General features: G+C 46.9%; 1 protein-coding gene across 4 annotated transcripts in view; it reads left to right on the forward strand.

Moving 5' to 3' along the window:
• ATP8B4 (ATPase phospholipid transporting 8B4 (putative)) overlaps positions 1-17138 on the forward strand; it is a 327013-nt gene that overhangs the window by 173560 nt on the left and 136315 nt on the right. The window lies entirely within an intron of this gene.

Raw genomic sequence — 17138 nt, forward strand, 5'->3', positions numbered from 1 at the left:
AGATATTCATTCCACGTCTTTAGTTAGATTGTGGAATTTTTTGTATTACCTGCTGTGGATATTTTTTGAAGGGTTTTAATACTGACCGCTTAGTATTCTGTCCTATCCTTTCCTATTTAGCTAGAGTGGCCTCTTTTGCTAAATCTTGTTTTCTGCCTGCGTGTGTCTTTTCTTCTCCTACTCACAGTCAATATTCGTGGGGGCTGCCTATCCTTTGGGGTTCTGCTCTGAGGCAAGGTAGTATTCCTATTTCCATCTATAGGGTATTTAGTCCTCCGGCTGTGTCGAGGTGTCTAGGGTATGTTAGGCACACCCCACGGCTACTTCTAGTTTGCGGTGTTAGTTCAGGATCTGCGGTCAGTACAGTTTCCACCTACTCCAGAGAAAGTTTCATGCGGCTCCAAGGTCACCGGATCATAACAGTACAACTGGCCAATAATGAGCTAAATGCATCTCAGAAGAAGGGAAGAAAGGTGTTAAGCCATTTTTTTTTTCTGCAGCCTGTTTTGTCTTTTCTTCCCTCTTTATGGGTGGCTGAGGAGTCTTGTGCTAGCATGGATGTTCAGGAATTAGCTTCTCGTGTAGACCAGCTTGCTCCTAGGGTACAGGGTATTTCTGATTATATTGTTCAGACTCCTGTTTTAGAGCCAAAGATTCCTACTCCTGATTTGTTTTTTGGTGACAGGTCCAAATTTTTGAGTTTTAAAAACAATTGTAAACTGTTTTTTGCTTTGAGACCTCGATCCTCCGGTGATTCCATTCAGCAGGTTAAAATCGTCATCTCCCTGCTGCGTGGTGATCCACAGGATTGGGCATTTTCCCTGGAATTTTGGAATCCTGCTATGCTTAATGTAGACTCCTTTTTTCAGGCTTTAGGATTATTATATGATGAACCGAATTCTGTGGATCAAGCGGAGAAGACCTTGTTGGCCCTGTCTCAAGGGTCAAGAGGCAGCAGAATTGTATTGTCAGAAATTTAGAAAATGGTCTGTGTTGACTAAATGGAATGATGATGCTTTGGCGGCAATTTTCAGAAAGGGTCTTTCTGAATCCGTTAAAGATGTTATGGTGGGGTTTCCCACGCCTTCCGGTCTGAGTGATTCTATGTCTCTGGCCATTCAGATTGATCGGCACTTGCGGGAGCGTAGAACTGTGCGCGCTGTGGCGTCGTCCTCAGAGCCAATTCCTGAGCCAATGCAGTGTGATAGGATTTTGTCTAGAACAGAACGACAAGGATTCAGACGTCAGAATAGGTTGTGTTATTATTGTGGCGACGCTTCTCATGTCATTTCAGTCTGCCCTAAGCGGACAAAGAGGATCGCTAGTTCATTTACCATCAGTACTGTACAACCTAAATTTCTGTTATCGGTGTCCTTGATCTGCTCATTGTCATCATTTTCTGTCATGGCGTTTGTGGATTCAGGCGCCGCCTTGAACTTAATGGATTTTGAGTTTGCCAGGCGTTGTGGTTTTCCCTTGCAGCCTTTGCAGAACCCTATTCCTTTAAGGGGGATTGATGCTACACCTTTGGCTAAAAATAAGCCTCAGTTTTGGACACAGGTGACCATGCACATGGCGCCAGCCCATCAGGAAGATTGTCGATTTCTGGTGTTGCATAATTTGCATGATGTTATCGTGCTGGGTTTTCCGTGGTTGCAGGTACATAATCATGTGTTGGATTGGAAGTCTATGTCTGTGACTAGTTGGGGTTGTCAGGGGGTTCATAATGATGTTCCTTTGATGTCAATCTCCTCTTCTTCCTCTTCTGAAATTCCAGAGTTTTTGTCTGATTTTCAGGATGTATTCGATGAGCCCAAGTCCAGTTCCCTTCCACCGCACAGGGACTGTGATTGTGCTATTGACTTGATTTCAGGCAGTAAGTTTCCTAAGGGCCGACTTTTCAACCTGTCTGTGCCTGAACATACTAACATACGGAGTTATGATAAGGAGTCTTTGGAGAAAGGGCATATTCGGCCATCTTCTTCACCATTGGGAGCGGGATGTTTTTTTGTTGCTAAGAAGGATGGCTCCTTGAGACCTTGTATTGATTATCGCCTCTTAAATAAGGGTACTGTCACACAGTGCAATTTTGATCGCTACGACGGTACGATTCGTGACGTTCTAGCGATATCGTTACGATATCGCAGTGTCTGACACGCAGCAGCGATCAGGGACCCTGCTGAGAATCGTACGTCGTAGCAGATCGTTTGGAACTTTCTTTCGTCGCTTGATCACCCGCTGACATCGCTGGATCGTTGCGTGTGACAGCGATCCAGCGATGTGTTCGCTTGTAACCAGGGTAAACATCGGGTAACTAAGCGCAGGGCCGCGCTTAGTAACCCGATGTTTACCCTGGTTACCAGCGTAAACGTAAAAAAAAAAAACAGTACATACTCACATTCCGGGGTCTGTCCTCCGGCGTCTCAGCTTCTCTGCACTGTGAGTGCCTGCCGGCCGGAAAGCGAGCACAGCGGTGACGTCACCGCTCTGCTTTCCGGCTATGGTGCTTACACAGTGGAGAGAAGCAGAACGCCGGAGGACAGACACCGGAATGTAAGTATGTACTGTTTGTTTTTTTTACGTTTACGCTGGTAACCAGGGTAAACATCGGGTTACTAAGCGCGGCCCTGCGCTTAGTAACCCGATGTTTACCCTGGTTACCCGGGGACTTCGGCATCGCTCCAGCGCCGTGATTGCACAGTGTGACCGCAGTCTACGACGCTGGAGCGATAATCATACGACGCTGCGACGTCACGGATCGTGCCGTCGTAGCGATCAAAATTGCACTGTGTGACAGTACCCTAAGATCACGGTCAAGTTTCAATACCCTTTACATTTGCTTTCTGATTTGTTTGCTAGGATTAAGGGGGCTAGTTGGTTTACTAAGATTGACCTTCGGGGGGCATATAATTTTGTTCGTATTAAACAGGGTGATGAATGGAAAACTGCGTTTAATACGCCCGAAGGCCATTTTGAATACCTTGTGATGCCATTCGGGCTCACTAATGCTCCATCGGTTTTTCAATCCTTCATGCATGATATCTTCCGGACTTATATTGATAAATTCTTGATTGTATATTTGGACGATATTTTGATTTTTTCCGATGATTGGGAGTCTCATGTGGAACAGGTCAGGATGGTATTTCAGATCCTTCGTGACAATGCTTTGTTTGTGAAGGGGTCTAAGTGCCTCTTTGGAGTGCAGAAGGTTTCTTTTTTGGGCTTCATTTTTTCTCCCTCATCTATGGAGATGGATCCGGTTAAGGTTCAGGCCATTTATGATTGGATTCAACTCACATCCGTGAAGAGCCTTCAGAAATTTTTGGGTTTTGCAAATTTTTATCGCCGTTTCATTGCTAATTTCTCCAGATCTATAAACCCTTGACCGATTTGACGAAGAAAGGCGCTGGCCTTTCCGGCCTCTTTTGCTATCCATAATGTCTTCCATAGATCTTTATTGCGGAAATATGTGGTGCCCGTTGTTCCCTCTGTTGATCCTCCGGCCCCTGTGTTGGTTGATGGGGAGTTGGAGTATGTGGTTGAGAAGATTTTGGATTCTCATTTTTCGAGGCGGAGGCTTCAGTACCTTGTCAAATGGAAGGGTTATGGCCAGGAGGATAATTCTTGGGTTTTTGCTTCTGATGTCCATGCTGCTGATTTGGTCCGTGCCTTTCATCTGGCTCGTCCTGATCGGCCTGGGGGCGCTGGTGAGGGTTCGGTGACCCCTCCTCAAGGGGGGGTACTGTTGTGAATTCTGCTTTTGGGTTCCCTCCGGTGGTGGTAGGTGGTAATGTAGTTGTCCCTGGGTTTCAGTCGTGGTCAGGTGTTTCTGCTGATTGCAGTTCTGACTGGGGTATTTAGGTGTGCAGGATTCTTTAGTCCTTGCCAGTTGTCAATTGTTGTTGGGAGGTGTTGGACCTCTGCCTGGTTCCTCCTGCCTTTCTGCCAAATCAGCAAAGATAAGTGTCTGGTTTTGTTTCTGTGGCACACCTTCATGATTCAGTGCTATTCTTTTGTGTTTTCTTGTCCAGCTTAGATTGTGTCAGTATTTTCTCAGTCTTGTTGGATTCTCTGGAGTGGCAGATATACATTCCATGTCTTTAGTTAGATTGTGGAACTTTTTGTATTATCTGCTGTGGATATTTTTGGAAGGGTTTTAATACTGACCGCCTAGTAATCTGTCCTATCCTTTCCTGTTTAGCTAGAGTGGCCTCTTTTGCTATATCTTGTTTTCTGCCTGCGTGTGTCTTTTCTTCTCCTACTTACAGTCAATATTCGTGGGGGCTGCCTATCCTTTGGGGTTCTGCTCTGAGGCAAGGTAGTATTCCTATTTCCATCTATAGGGGTATTTAGTCCTCCGGCTGTGTCGAGGTGTCTAGGGTATGTTAGGCACACCCCACGGCTACTTCTAGTTGCGGTGTTAGTTCAGGATCTGCGGTCAGTACAGTTTCCACCTACTCCAGAGAAAGTTTCATGCGGCTCCAAGGTCACCGGATCATAACAGTAATGGGGATAAAAGTGCACTGTTGGGGATGCAAATTCCCCGTTCTCTCAATTGGTACGCGTCCCAGCAGACGGACACCCACCGATTAGTAAGCTGTCACCTATCAGTAGGCTAGGTGATAGCTTGTTTTCACTGGACAACTCTTTCAACTTTCCTTTAGCCAGCTGTAAATTAGAAAACTCTGAAATCAGTTTTCTGCTGATTTTTACTGAAAACATTTTGTACGACGTTTGCCTTTAGTGAGCTGGAGCAACATGTTTGTGACTGCATGTTATTTGCTTCAAGAGGGAGGAAAATATGCAGCAGAAAATTGACAATAGGCCTCCTATTTTTCATCATTTAACCCCTTCCCGACCTTTGACGCATACGCTGCGTCATGAAAGTCGGTGCCTTCCCGACCTGTGACGCAGCGTATGCGTCATGGAGGGATCGCGCTCCTGCAGATCGGGTGAAAGGGTTAACTCCAATTTCACCCGATCTCCAGGAACAAGGGGAGTGGTGCTTCAGCCCAGGGGGGGTGGCTTCACCCCCCCGTGGCTACGATCGCTCTGATTGGCTGTTGAAAGTGAAACTGCCAATCAGAGCGATTTGTAATATTTCACCCCAAAAAACGGTGAAATATTACAATCCAGCCATGGCCGATGCTGCAATATCATCGGCCATGGCTGGAAAACCTAATCTGCCCCCACCCCACCCCACCGATCGCCCCCCCAGTGCTCCGGTGCGCGGTCCGCCCCCCTAATTCGTTCTGTCCGCTCCTCCGTCCTCCTGTCCGCTGCCCCCGTGCTCCGGTGCCCCCCCCCTGTGCTCCGGTCCCCCCCCCCCCCCTGTGCTCCGGTCCCCCCCCTGTGATCCGATCACCCCCCCTTCATACTTACCGGGCCTCCCGATGTCCGTCCGGCTTCTCCATGGGCGCCGCCATCTTCCAATATGGCGGGCGCATGCGCACTGCGCCCGCAGAGTCTGCCGGCTGGCAGATTCATTTCAGAAGTATTTTGATCACTGCGATATAGCCTATCGCAGTGATCAAAATGAAAAAAAAGTAAATGACCCCCCTTTATCACCCCCATAGGGACAATAATAAAAATAAATAAAATATATATTTTTTTTTTCTGCTAGGGTTAGGGTTAGAACTAGGGTTAGAATTAGGGTTAGAATTAGGGGTAGGGTTAGGGTTAGGGGTAGGTTTAGGGCATGTGCACACAGTGCGGATTTGGCTGCGAATCCGCAGCGGATCGGCCGCGGATCCGCAGCGGATCGGCCGCGGATCCGCAGCGGATCCGCAGCGGATTGGCCGCGGATCCGCAGCGGATTGGCCGCTGCGAATTCGTAGCAGTTTTCCATCAGGTTTACAGTACCATGTACACCTATGGAAAACCAAATCTGCTGTGCCCGTGGTGCGGAAAATACCGCGCGGAAACGCTGTGTATTTTCCGCAGCATGTCAATTTTGTGCGGATTCCGCAGCGTTTTACACCTGTTCCTCAATAGGAATCCGCAGGTGAAATCCGCACAAAAAAACACTGGAAATCCGCTGTAAATCCGTAGGTAAAACGCAGTGCCTTTTACCTGCGGATTTTTCAAAAATGGTGCGGAAAAATCTCACACGAATCCGCAAAGTGGGCACATAGCCTTAGGGTTAGGGTTGGAATTAGAGTTAGGGTACCGTCTCACAGTGGCACTTTGATCGCTACGACGGTACGATCTGTGACGTTCCAGGGATATCCATACGATATCGCTGTGTCTGACACGCAGCAGCGATCAGGGACCCTGCTGAGAATCGTACGTCGTAGCAGATCGTTTGGAACTTTCTTTCATCGCTGGATCTCCCGCTGTCATCGCTGGATCGTTGTGTGTGACGGCTATCCAGCGATGCGTTCACTTGTAACCAGGGTAAACATCGGGTTACTAAGCGCAGGGCCGCGCTTAGTAACTCGATGTTTACCGTGGTTACCAGCGTAAAAGTAAAAAAAAACAAAAAACGTACATACTCACATTTCGGTGTCCTTCAGGTCCCTTGCCGTCTGCTTCCCGCTCTGACTGTCTGCCGGCCGGCAAGTGAGAGCAGAGCGCAGCGGTGACGTCACCGCTGTGCTGTGCTCTCACTGTACGGCGGCGCTCAGTCAGAGCGGGAAGCAGACGGCAAGGGACCTGAAGGACACCAAAATGTGAGTATGTACGTTTTTTTTTTTTACTTTTACGCTGGTAACCACGGTAAACATCGGGTTACTAAGCGCGGCCCTGCGCTTAGTAACCCGATGTTTACCCTGGTTACCCGGGACCTTGGCATCGTTGGTCGCTGGAGAGCGGTCTGTGTGACAGCTCCCCAGCGACCACACAATGACTTTCCAACGATCACGGCCAGGTCGTATCGCTGGTCGTGATCGTTGGTAAATCGTTATGTGAGACGGTACCCTTAGGGTTGGAATTAGGGCTAGGGTTGGAAATAGGGTTAAGATTAGGCTTGTGGTTAGGGTTAAGGATAGGGTTAGGGTTGTGTTGGGGTTACAGTTGTGGGTAGGGTTGGGATTAGGGTTAGGATTAGGATTAGGGTTGGATTTAGGGTTACGGGTGTGTTGGGGTTAGGGTTGTGGTTAGGGGTGTGTTGGGGTTAGGGTTGTGATTAGGGTTATGGCTACAGTTGGGATTAGGGTTAGGGGTGTGTTGGGGTTAGTGTTGAAGTTAGAATTGAGGGGTTTCCACTGTTTAGGCACATCAGGGGTCTCCAAACGCAACATGGCGCCACCAATGATTCCAGCCAATCTTGCGTTCAAAAAGTCAAATGGTGCGCCCTCCCTTCCAAGCCCCGACGTGCGCCCAAACAGTGGTTTACCCCCACATATGGGATACCAGCGTACTCAGGACAAACTGGGCAACAACTATTGGGGTCCAATTTCTCCTGTTACCCTTGCAAAAATAAAAAATTACTTGCTAAAACATAATTTTGAGGAAAGAACAATTATTTTTTATTTTCACGGCTCTACGTTATAAACTTATGTGAAACACTTGGGGGTTGAAAGTGCTCACCACACATCTAGATAAGATCCTTTTGGGGTCTAGTTTCCAAAATGGGGTCACTTGTGGGGTGTTTCTACTGTTTAGGCACATCAGGGGCTCTGCAAATGCAACGTGACGCCGCAGACCATTCCATCAAAGTCTGCATTTCAAATGTCACTACTTCCCTTCCGAGCCCTGACGTGCGCCCAAACAGTGGTTTACCCCCACATATGGGGTACCAGCGTACTCACAACAAACTGGGCAACAAATATTGGGGTCCAATTTCTCCTGTTACCCTTGTGAAAATAAACAATTGCTTGCTAAAACATCTTTTTTGAGGAAAGAAAAATGATTTTTTATTTTCACGGCTCTGCGTTGTAAACTTCTGTGAAGCACTTGGGGGTTGAACGTGCTCACCACACATGTAGATAAGTTCCTTGGGGGGTCTAGTTTCCAAAATGGGGTCACTTGTGGGGGGTTTCTACTGTTTAGGCACATCAGGGGCTCTGCAAACATAACATGATTCCCGCAGACCATTCCATCAAAGTCTGCATTCCAAATCGTCACTACTTCCCTTCCGAGCCCCGCCATGTGCCCAAACAGTGGTTTACCCCCACATATGGGGTATCAGCGTACTCAGGAGAAACTGGACAACAACTTTTGGGGTCAAATTTTTCCTGTTACCCTTGGGAAAATTAAAAAATTCTGGGCTAAAAAAATATTTTTGAGGAAAGAAAACACATTTTTTATTTTCACGTCTCTGCGTTATAAACTTCTGTGAAGCACTTGGGGGTTCAAAGTGCTCACCACACATCTAGATAAGTTCCCTTGGGGGTCTAGTTTCCAAAGTGGGGTCAATTGTGGGGAGTGCCTACTGTTTAGGCACATCAGGGGCTCTGCAAACGCAACGTGACGCCCGCAGAGAATTCCATTAAAGTCTGCATTTCAAAACGTCACTACTTCCCTTCCGCTCCCCGACGTGTGCCAAAACAGTGGTTTACCCCCACATATGGGGTATCAGCGTACTCAGGAGAAACTGCACAACGACTTTTGGGGTCCAATTTCTCCTGTTACCCTTGGGAAAATAAAAAATTGTGGGTTAAAAAATAATTTTTGAGGAAAGAAAAATAATTTTATATTTTCATGGCTCTGCGTTATAAACTTCTGTGAAGCACTTGAGGGTTCAAAGTGCTCACCACACATCTAGATTAGTTCCTTGGGAGGTCTAGTTTCCAAAATGGGGTCACTTGTGTGGGAGCTCCAATGTTTAGGCACACAGGGGCTCTCCAAACGCGACATGGTGTCCGCTAATGATTGGAGCTAATTTTCCATTCAAAAAGCCAAATGGCGTGCCTTCCCTTCCGAGCCCTGCCGTGCGCCCAAACAGTGGTTTACCCCCACATATGGGGTATCATCGTACTCAGGACAAACTGGACAACAACATTTGGGATCCAATTTCTCCTATTACCCTTGGGAAGATAAAAAACTCCGGGCTAAAAATCATTTTTGAGGAAAGAAAAATATTTTTTTATTTTCATGGCTCTGCGTTATAAACTTCTGTGAAGCACCTGGGGGTTTTAAGTGCTCACTATACATCTAGATTAGTTCCTTGGGGGGTCTAGTTTCCAAAATGGGGTCACTTGTAGGGGAGCTCTAATGTTTAGGCACACAGGGGCTCTCCGAACGCAACATGGTGTCCACTAACGATTGGAGCTAATTTTCCATTGAAAAAGTCAAATGGCGCGCCTTCCCTTCCAAGCCTTGCCGTGCACCCAAACAGTGGTTTACCCCCACATATGAGGTATCGGCGTACTCAAGAGAAATTGCCCAACAAATTTTAGGATCCATTTTATCCTGTTGCCCATGTGAAAATGAAAAAATTGAGGCTAAAAATTTTTTTTTGTGAAAAAAAAGTACTTTTTCATTTTTTACGGATCAATTTGTGAAGCACCTGAGAGTTTAAAGTGCTCACTATGCATCTAGATAAGTTCCTTGGGGGGTCTAGTTTCCAAAATGGGGTCACATGTGGGGGAGCTTCAATGTTTAGGCACACAGGGTCTCTCCAAACGCGACATGGTGTCCGCTAACGATGGAGATAATTTTTCATTCAAAAAGTCAAATGGCGCGCCTTCCCTTCCGAGCCTTGCCGTGCACCCAAACAGTGGTTTACCCCCACATATGAGGTATCGGCGTACTCAGGAGAAATTGCCCAACAAATTTTAGGATCCATTTTATCCTGTTGCCCATGTGAAAATGAAAAAATTGAGGCTAAAAAATTTTTTTGTGAAAAAAAAGTACTTTTTCATTTTTACGGATCAATTTGTGAAGCACCTGGGGGATTAAAGTGCTCACTATGCATCTAGATAAGTTCCTTGGGGCGTCTAGTTTCCAAAATGGGGTCACTTGTGGGGGAGCTCCAATGTTTAGGCACACGGGGGCTCTCCAAACGCGACATGGTGTCCGCTAAAGATTGGAGCCAATTTTTCATTGAAAAAGTCAAATGGCGCTCCTTCGCTTCCGAGCCCTGCCGTGCCCACAAACAGTGGTTTACCCCCACATATGAGGTATCAACGTACTCAGGACAAATTGGACAACAACTTTTGTGGTCTAGTTTCTCCTTTTACCCTTGGGAAAATAAAAAAATTGTTGCTAAAAGATCATTTTTGTGACTAAAAAGTTAAATGTTCACTTTTTCCTTCCATGTTGCTTCTGCTGTTGTGAAACACCTGAAGGGTTAATAAACTTCTTGAATGTGGTTTTGAGCACCTTGAGGGGTGCAGTTTTTAGAATGGTGTCACTTTTGGGTATTTTCAGCCATATAGAACCCTCAAAATGACTTCAAATGTGAGGTGGTCCCTAAAAAAAATGGTTTTGTAAATTTTGTTGTAAAAATGAGAAATCACTGGTCAAATTTTAACCCTTATAACTTCCTAGCAAAAAAAAAATTTCTTTCCAAAATTGTGCTGATGTAAAGTAGACATGTGGGAAATGTTATTTATTAACTATTTTGTGTCACATAACTCTCTGGTTTAACAGAATAAAAATTCAAAATGTGAAAATTGCGAAATTTTCAAAATTTTCGCCAAATTTCCGTTTTTTTCACAAATAAACTCAGAAATTATCGACCTAAATTTACCACTAACGTGAAGCCCAATATGTCACGAAAAAACAATCTCAGAACCGCAAGGATCCGTTGAAGCGTTCCTGAGTTATTACCTCATAAAGGGACACTGGTCAGAATTGCAAAAAATGGCAAGGTCATTAAGGCCAAAATAGGCTGGGTCATGAAGGGGTTAAAGGATTAAATATCAGATTTTGAAAAATTTGGGGTGGAATATCTTGTCCTTTATTATGTGACTGGGATACTCGGCACTCCTCTTTCTTGGGTACACGGGTTGGATACGACTCCAAAACATAGCTATTGAAGAAATCGACGCTCCAATTAAGTCAGTTTTTAAGAAGATTTTAATGTGTTGGCAATCCACATTAAGTGGGTAACTTTTTGGTCTGCGTTTTCAGACCATCGTGAGACATACAGATTGCTGGAGTAACTAATTTATTATTTTTTTTAAATAATTTTAGTCAGCATGGGAAGTTTTAAAACTTTGTAAATCACTTTATTAGAGGATTTCTCTTCATTCCTGCAAAAAAATTGCATGTGAGTAGCTTCCAAACTCAGTTCATAAAGTAATTTAATAAGTTTTACAACTTTTCATGCTGGACAAAACTTATTAAAAAAAAAGATTTTAGTACAGCTGCTTTTACACTGATAGATAATCATGAATGAGCGTTCTAAAAACCACTCGTTTCACTATTTTCTAGCAGTTTAAACAGGCTGCCAATCACCCGATAAACAAGTGAAAACAAAACCGATTGGCAGTGATTTAGTGCTTCCAGTCGGTCCTTGTAAATGAACCCTTGCTTTCACATGGGATTTTGGGGCCCAATTCTCATGATTGCAGAGTGGAAAAGCAGTCAGACCAGGAACATGGCTACATTGGGTGCAAAGGGTAGTCACATACAGCCAGCCAGACTCCCCATACTAAAGAAAAACATGGTTTATTACCCTATTTTACCTTCTCGATCTCTGTATACACAGCACTGAACCAGCAATTGTGAGTACAGATTAGGAAGCAGTAGCAATGATGATGCTACTTTCAATATGCCCAGTAAGCATGTCATTAAAGGGTGTAGGGAGAGAGCTGCTGGGCCGTAGGAGTCCCAGTTAGCTCTGCTATACAGCCAGGTGTCATATCGGATGCTGTTCACACTAGGGCGTCCGACAGACAGCAGTAATTCCTCATTCGTCCACTATATGCTCAGTGGCGCCGGCTAGATTGATCCAGATTGTCCAGGGTTAATCTGGCTGGTACTCGGGTTGGAGGCTTAGTCACGCCCATTACCTTTAAATGGTTTTGCTGGGCTTTGGGCGGCGCCGATTATAGCTTGTGTCTTGTGCCTTGTGATCTCGGTCTGGAGTGGTGGTCTAGGAGAGGAAATATCGTATCTGGTGGTGTATTATCCTTCGTTATATTTCTCCTTCCTATATTTGTATTGTTTTGCCCTGTGCACATTATAGTGTTTTCCTGTGTGTCTGCGGCGTGGTGCGTTTTTTAGTTTTCCCTGTCTGTGCTTTCTGTAGGGGTTGGTGAGAGGTCTTATCACTGAAACAGGACTCGGGGTCAGGCCTGTCGGCCCAGACATGCACACCTTCAGTGTAAACTCTGGGAGAGGGACAGGCAGGGTTTCCCTAGTTTGAGGGATATTGCAGGGGCCCAGGTAATCAGCTGTAGTCTACCCAGTACCCCCGTGACATTATAATCGGCCATATTTTTTGTATTCCATGGATCCCATGACTTCCATAACCCGCCAGTTGGAGGCGCTGTCCCTGCAGGTCACTGAGCTGAAGGGTACAGTTCAGCAACAGGGTCTAGTAGTATCTAATGTGCAAGCTGAATCTGCAGGCAGAGTTGCTGAGCCAAAGTTTCCTTTACCTGAAAGGTTTGCTGGGGAACGCAGTAAATTTGTTACTTTTCGTGAATCTTGTAAACTATATTTTCGTATGCGCCCGATCTCCTCAGGTAATGAGGCTCAGCGTGTGGGCCTGTTGTTGTCATTACTGAACGGGGATCCTCAAGCATGGGCGTTTTCTTTACCATCTGATTCTGCTGCATATAACTCAGTGGAGAGTTTTTTTCTGCTCTTGGACTCATTTATGAGGATCCTGACAGAATGGGTCTAGCAGAATCTAAAATTCGCGCTATCCGCCAGGGGGAGCGTATGGCAGAGGATTACTGTTCTGAATTTCGCTGCTGGGCGGTAGATACACAGTGGAATGATCCCGCGCTGCGGAGTCAGTTTGTTCATGGGGTTTCAGGAAAGGTTAAAAAAGCCCTTCTGATGTACGAGACTCCTGCTTCTCTAGAATCCGCTACGAGTCTTGTTATCCGCATTGATCGCCGTCTGCGTCAGGGGGTGCAAGAGACGCTGCCTATGGGAGAGAGCGTAGGTACACGTGAGGTTGCTGCAGTTGAGCCCACGGAGCCTATGCAAATCGCAGGGGTGTCACATGTGAAGCATCGTACCCCTTTGCTCAGGAAGCAGAGAGCCTGTTTTTGCTGTGGTAAAACTTGTCATTATGTTAATACTTGTCCTCTGCTATCTAAGAAAAGCGCAACGGCGGAAAAACAACTAAGCTCAGAGGGTGTGGAGGAGGCCAATCTGAACTTATGCATATCCTCCATTGTGGTTTCTCAATGCATGATCCCTGCCAAAGTTCTGGTCGCTGGCAGAGAGCTGCCAATCACTGTGTTTGTTGATAGTGGTTCTGCCACTAACCTCATTGATGAGGAGTTTGCGCGCACAGCCGGTTTCAGGATCGAGAAACTGCCTCACCCTATCCGGGTGGTCACCATCAATGCCACTCCTCTCCCACAGGGGGAGATTACTGAGTTTGTGGCTGAGGTTAAACTCCACATTGGGGTCCTACATGCTGAGCAAGTTACATGTAGGGTGCTCAGTAATCTGCCTGCACAAATGGTTCTGGGTTTTCCATGGTTGGCTATGCACAACCCGGTGATTGACTGGAAAACCCAGGACATCATCCAGTGGAGCGGATTCTGCCAGGAGAATTGCCTGGCCACGTGTGTGTCCGCTGTGACTCCTAGTATTCCTGAGTCTCTGCTGGATTTCGCAGATGTGTTTTCTGAGAAGGGTTGTTCAGAATTGCCACCACATCGTCCCTATGACTGCACTATTAGGTTAAAACCAGGGGCCAAATTGCCGAAAGCTAGGATGTTTAACATCTCTGGTCCTGAGAGGCAAGCCTTAAAAGACTACATCGCTGAGAGTCTGAGCAAAGGGCACATCAGGCCTTCGTCCTCGCCTGTGGCAGCAGGGTTCTTCTTAGTTAAGAAGAAAGATGGCGGTTTACGCCCGTGTCTGGATTTCAGGGAGTTAAACCAGATTACGGTTCGTGACCCATACCCTATGCCGCTGATACCCGATCTGTTTAATCAGGTGGCTGGTGCTAGGTGGTTCTCTAAGCTTGAACTCAGGGGGCATACAACCTCATAAGAGTCCGTCAAGGAGATGAGTGGAAAACGGCTTTTAATACTCCTGAGGGTCATTTTGAAAATCTGGTGATGCCATTTGGTTTGACGAACGCACCTGCTGTATTTCAACATTTCATAAACTATGTGTTCTCTCATGTCCTGGGAAAATTCGTTATTGTGTACCATCTATTCATGCGACCGTGATACTCATTTAGAGCATGTCAGGCAGGTGTTACAGCTAGTCAGAGAGAATAAGCTCTATGCTAAATTGGAGAAATGTGTATTTTCGGCTCAGGAGTTGCCTTTCTTGGGTTATATTGTGTCCGCTTCTGGGTTTAAAATGGACGCCGCTAAGGTGCAAGCGGTGCTGCGTTGGGAACGGCCTGATAACCTAAAAGCGCTCCAGCGGTTCCTTGGGTTTTCTAACTATTATAGAAAGTTTATCAAAAACTTTTCTACCATTGCTAAACCGCTCACTGACATGACAAAAAATGGTACCGATTTCTCCACCTGGTCTGAGCCTGCTGTGCGCGCATTCGAGTTTCTGAAGAACAGTTTTGCTTCAGCTCCCATTCTGGTGCAACCGGATGTATCGAAACCATTTACCGTGGAAGTCGATGCGTCTGAGGATGGAGTGGGGGCGGTGCTATCTCAAGGCTCATCCTTGAGCGAGTTGCGTCCATGCGCCTATTTCTCCAAGAAACTGTCGCCCGCCGAACGTAACTACGATATCGGCAACAGGGAGTTGTTGGCTATCAAGTTGGCTTTTGAGGAATGGCGATACTTTTAGGAGGGGTCGGTTCACCAGGTTACTGTTATTACCGACCGTAAGAATTTGCTTTATTTGGAGTCAGCCAAGCGTCTGTCCCCCAGGCAGGCTTGCTGGGCATTGTTTTTCACGCGGTTCAACTTTTTTGTTCCTTACCGACCTGGGTCTAAGAACACTAAGGAGGATGCTTTGTCCAGGTGTTTTCCGGGGGGAGAACCTCGGGAAGAACCGGTACCCATCCTCCAAAAAGGTGTAGTGGTCTCGGCTCTCACGACAGAGGTTGAGGCTGAGATTGCCAAGGCTCAGGAGGAAGTACCACCAGAACTTCCCGTTAACAAATCGTTTGTACCGCTCCGTCTTCGCCTAAAGATATTGGCAGAGCATCATGATACTGTCCTGGCTGGTCACCCAGGGGTTAGGGGTACTTTGGAGTTGGTGTCGCATCGGTTTTGGTGGCCCAAAATCCGACAGGACGTGGTCTCGTACGTGTCAGCATGCACCACGTGCTCTAGGGCTAAGACGCCCCGCTCCCGTCCTGCTGGCACACTACTTCCTCTCGAGGTACCCAGTAGGCCATGGACGGAGATCTCCATGGATTTTATCACGGACTTGCCCTCCTCAGCTGGGAACACGGTCATCTTGGTGATTGTTGATCGGTTCTCAAAAATGTCGCACTTTGTGTCTTTGCCTTCGTTGCCTAACGCTAAGACTCTGGCTCAGGTATTTGTGCAGGAGGTGGTCAGACTTCACGGGGTCCCGTCTGACATTGTGTCTGATAGGGGTACTCAGTTTGTGGCAAAATTTTTGAAAGCATTTTGCTCACAGCTGGGGATCAAGTTGTCGCATTCTGCGGCATTTCATCCTCAGTCAAATGGTCAGACCGAGCGTATGAACCAAAATTTGGAGCAGTACTTACGCTGTTTTGTTTCTGACAACCAGGAGGAGTGGTCGACGTTCCTTCCTTTGGCTGAGGTAGCCATAAATGGGCTACGTTCACATTAGCGTTGTGCGCCGCAGCGTCGGGCGCTGCAGCGTCGCCGCATGCGTCATGCGCCCCTATATTTAACATGGGGACGCATGGACATGCGTTGTGTTGCTTTTTGTGACACATGCGTCTTTTTGGGCGCACGCGTCAGGGCGCAGAGGACGCAGCAAGTTGCATTTTTTTGCGTCCAAAATCATGCAAAAAAAGGACGCATGCGTCACAAAACAATGCGTTTTGCATGCGTTGTGGGTTGTGTCGCCGATGCGTCGCCGACGCAACACACAACAACACAATTGTGAACGTAGCCATAATCACCGCCAGGAATCTTCTGGTGAGTCTCCGTTCTTTTGTGTTTACGGGCACCATTTTCAATTTTGTACTTTGAGTCAGGGGGGCTCTTCCGGCATCCCGGAGGAGGACCTGTTAGGAGCACAACTGTCTTCCGTCTGGAGGAAAGTGAAACAGCGCCTGTTGAGCGTGGGTGCAAGGTACAAACGTGTGGCTGACAGTAGACGTGTGCCAGGTCCGGACCTGAGTGTGGGTGACTGGGTGTGGTTGTCCACAAAAAACATAAGACTCAAAATACCATCCCTTAAATTGGGTCCTAGGTTTATTGGTCCGTTTAGGGTCGCCGCCATTATTAACCCGGTTGCCTACCGATTGGAGCTCCCTATGGTATATAAGATTCACAACGTGTTCCACAGATCGTTATTATAAAAGGTGGTGGGTTCCAGTCTTGGTGGATGGCAGTTTAGAGTTTGAAGTCTCCAAGGTGGTTGACTCTCGAGTGGTGCGCCGCACGTTACAGTACCTGGTACACTGGCGTGGTTATGGGCCGGAGGAGAGGTCTTGGGTACCAGCCTCGGATATATATGCAGACCGGCTGGTCAGTATGTTTCACCGCCGCCATCCGGACAAGCCGGGTCCTATAAGTCGTGAGGGCCCTGGGGTCCCTCGTAGAAGGCGGGGTACTGTCATGTCGGACGCTGTTCACACTAGGGCGTCCGACAGACAGCGGTAATTCCTCATTCGTCCACTATATGCTTAGTGGCGCCGGCTAGATGGATCCAGATTGTCCGGGGATAATCTGACTGGTACTCGGGTTGGAGGCTTAGTCACGCCCATTGCCTTTAAATGGTTTTGCTGGGCTTTGGGCGTCGCCGATTATAGCTTTTGTCTTCTGCCTGGTGATCTCGGTCTGGAGTGGTGGTCTAGGAGAGGAAATATCGTATCTGGTGGTGTATTATCCTTCGTTATATTTCTCCTTCCTATATTTGTATTGTTTTGCCCTGTGCATATTATAGTGTTTTCCTGTGTCTGCGGCGTGGTG

The sequence above is a fragment of the Ranitomeya variabilis genome, chromosome 5 (assembly GCF_051348905.1).
Source record: "Ranitomeya variabilis isolate aRanVar5 chromosome 5, aRanVar5.hap1, whole genome shotgun sequence".
NCBI classification, from domain to species: Eukaryota; Metazoa; Chordata; class Amphibia; order Anura; family Dendrobatidae; genus Ranitomeya; species Ranitomeya variabilis.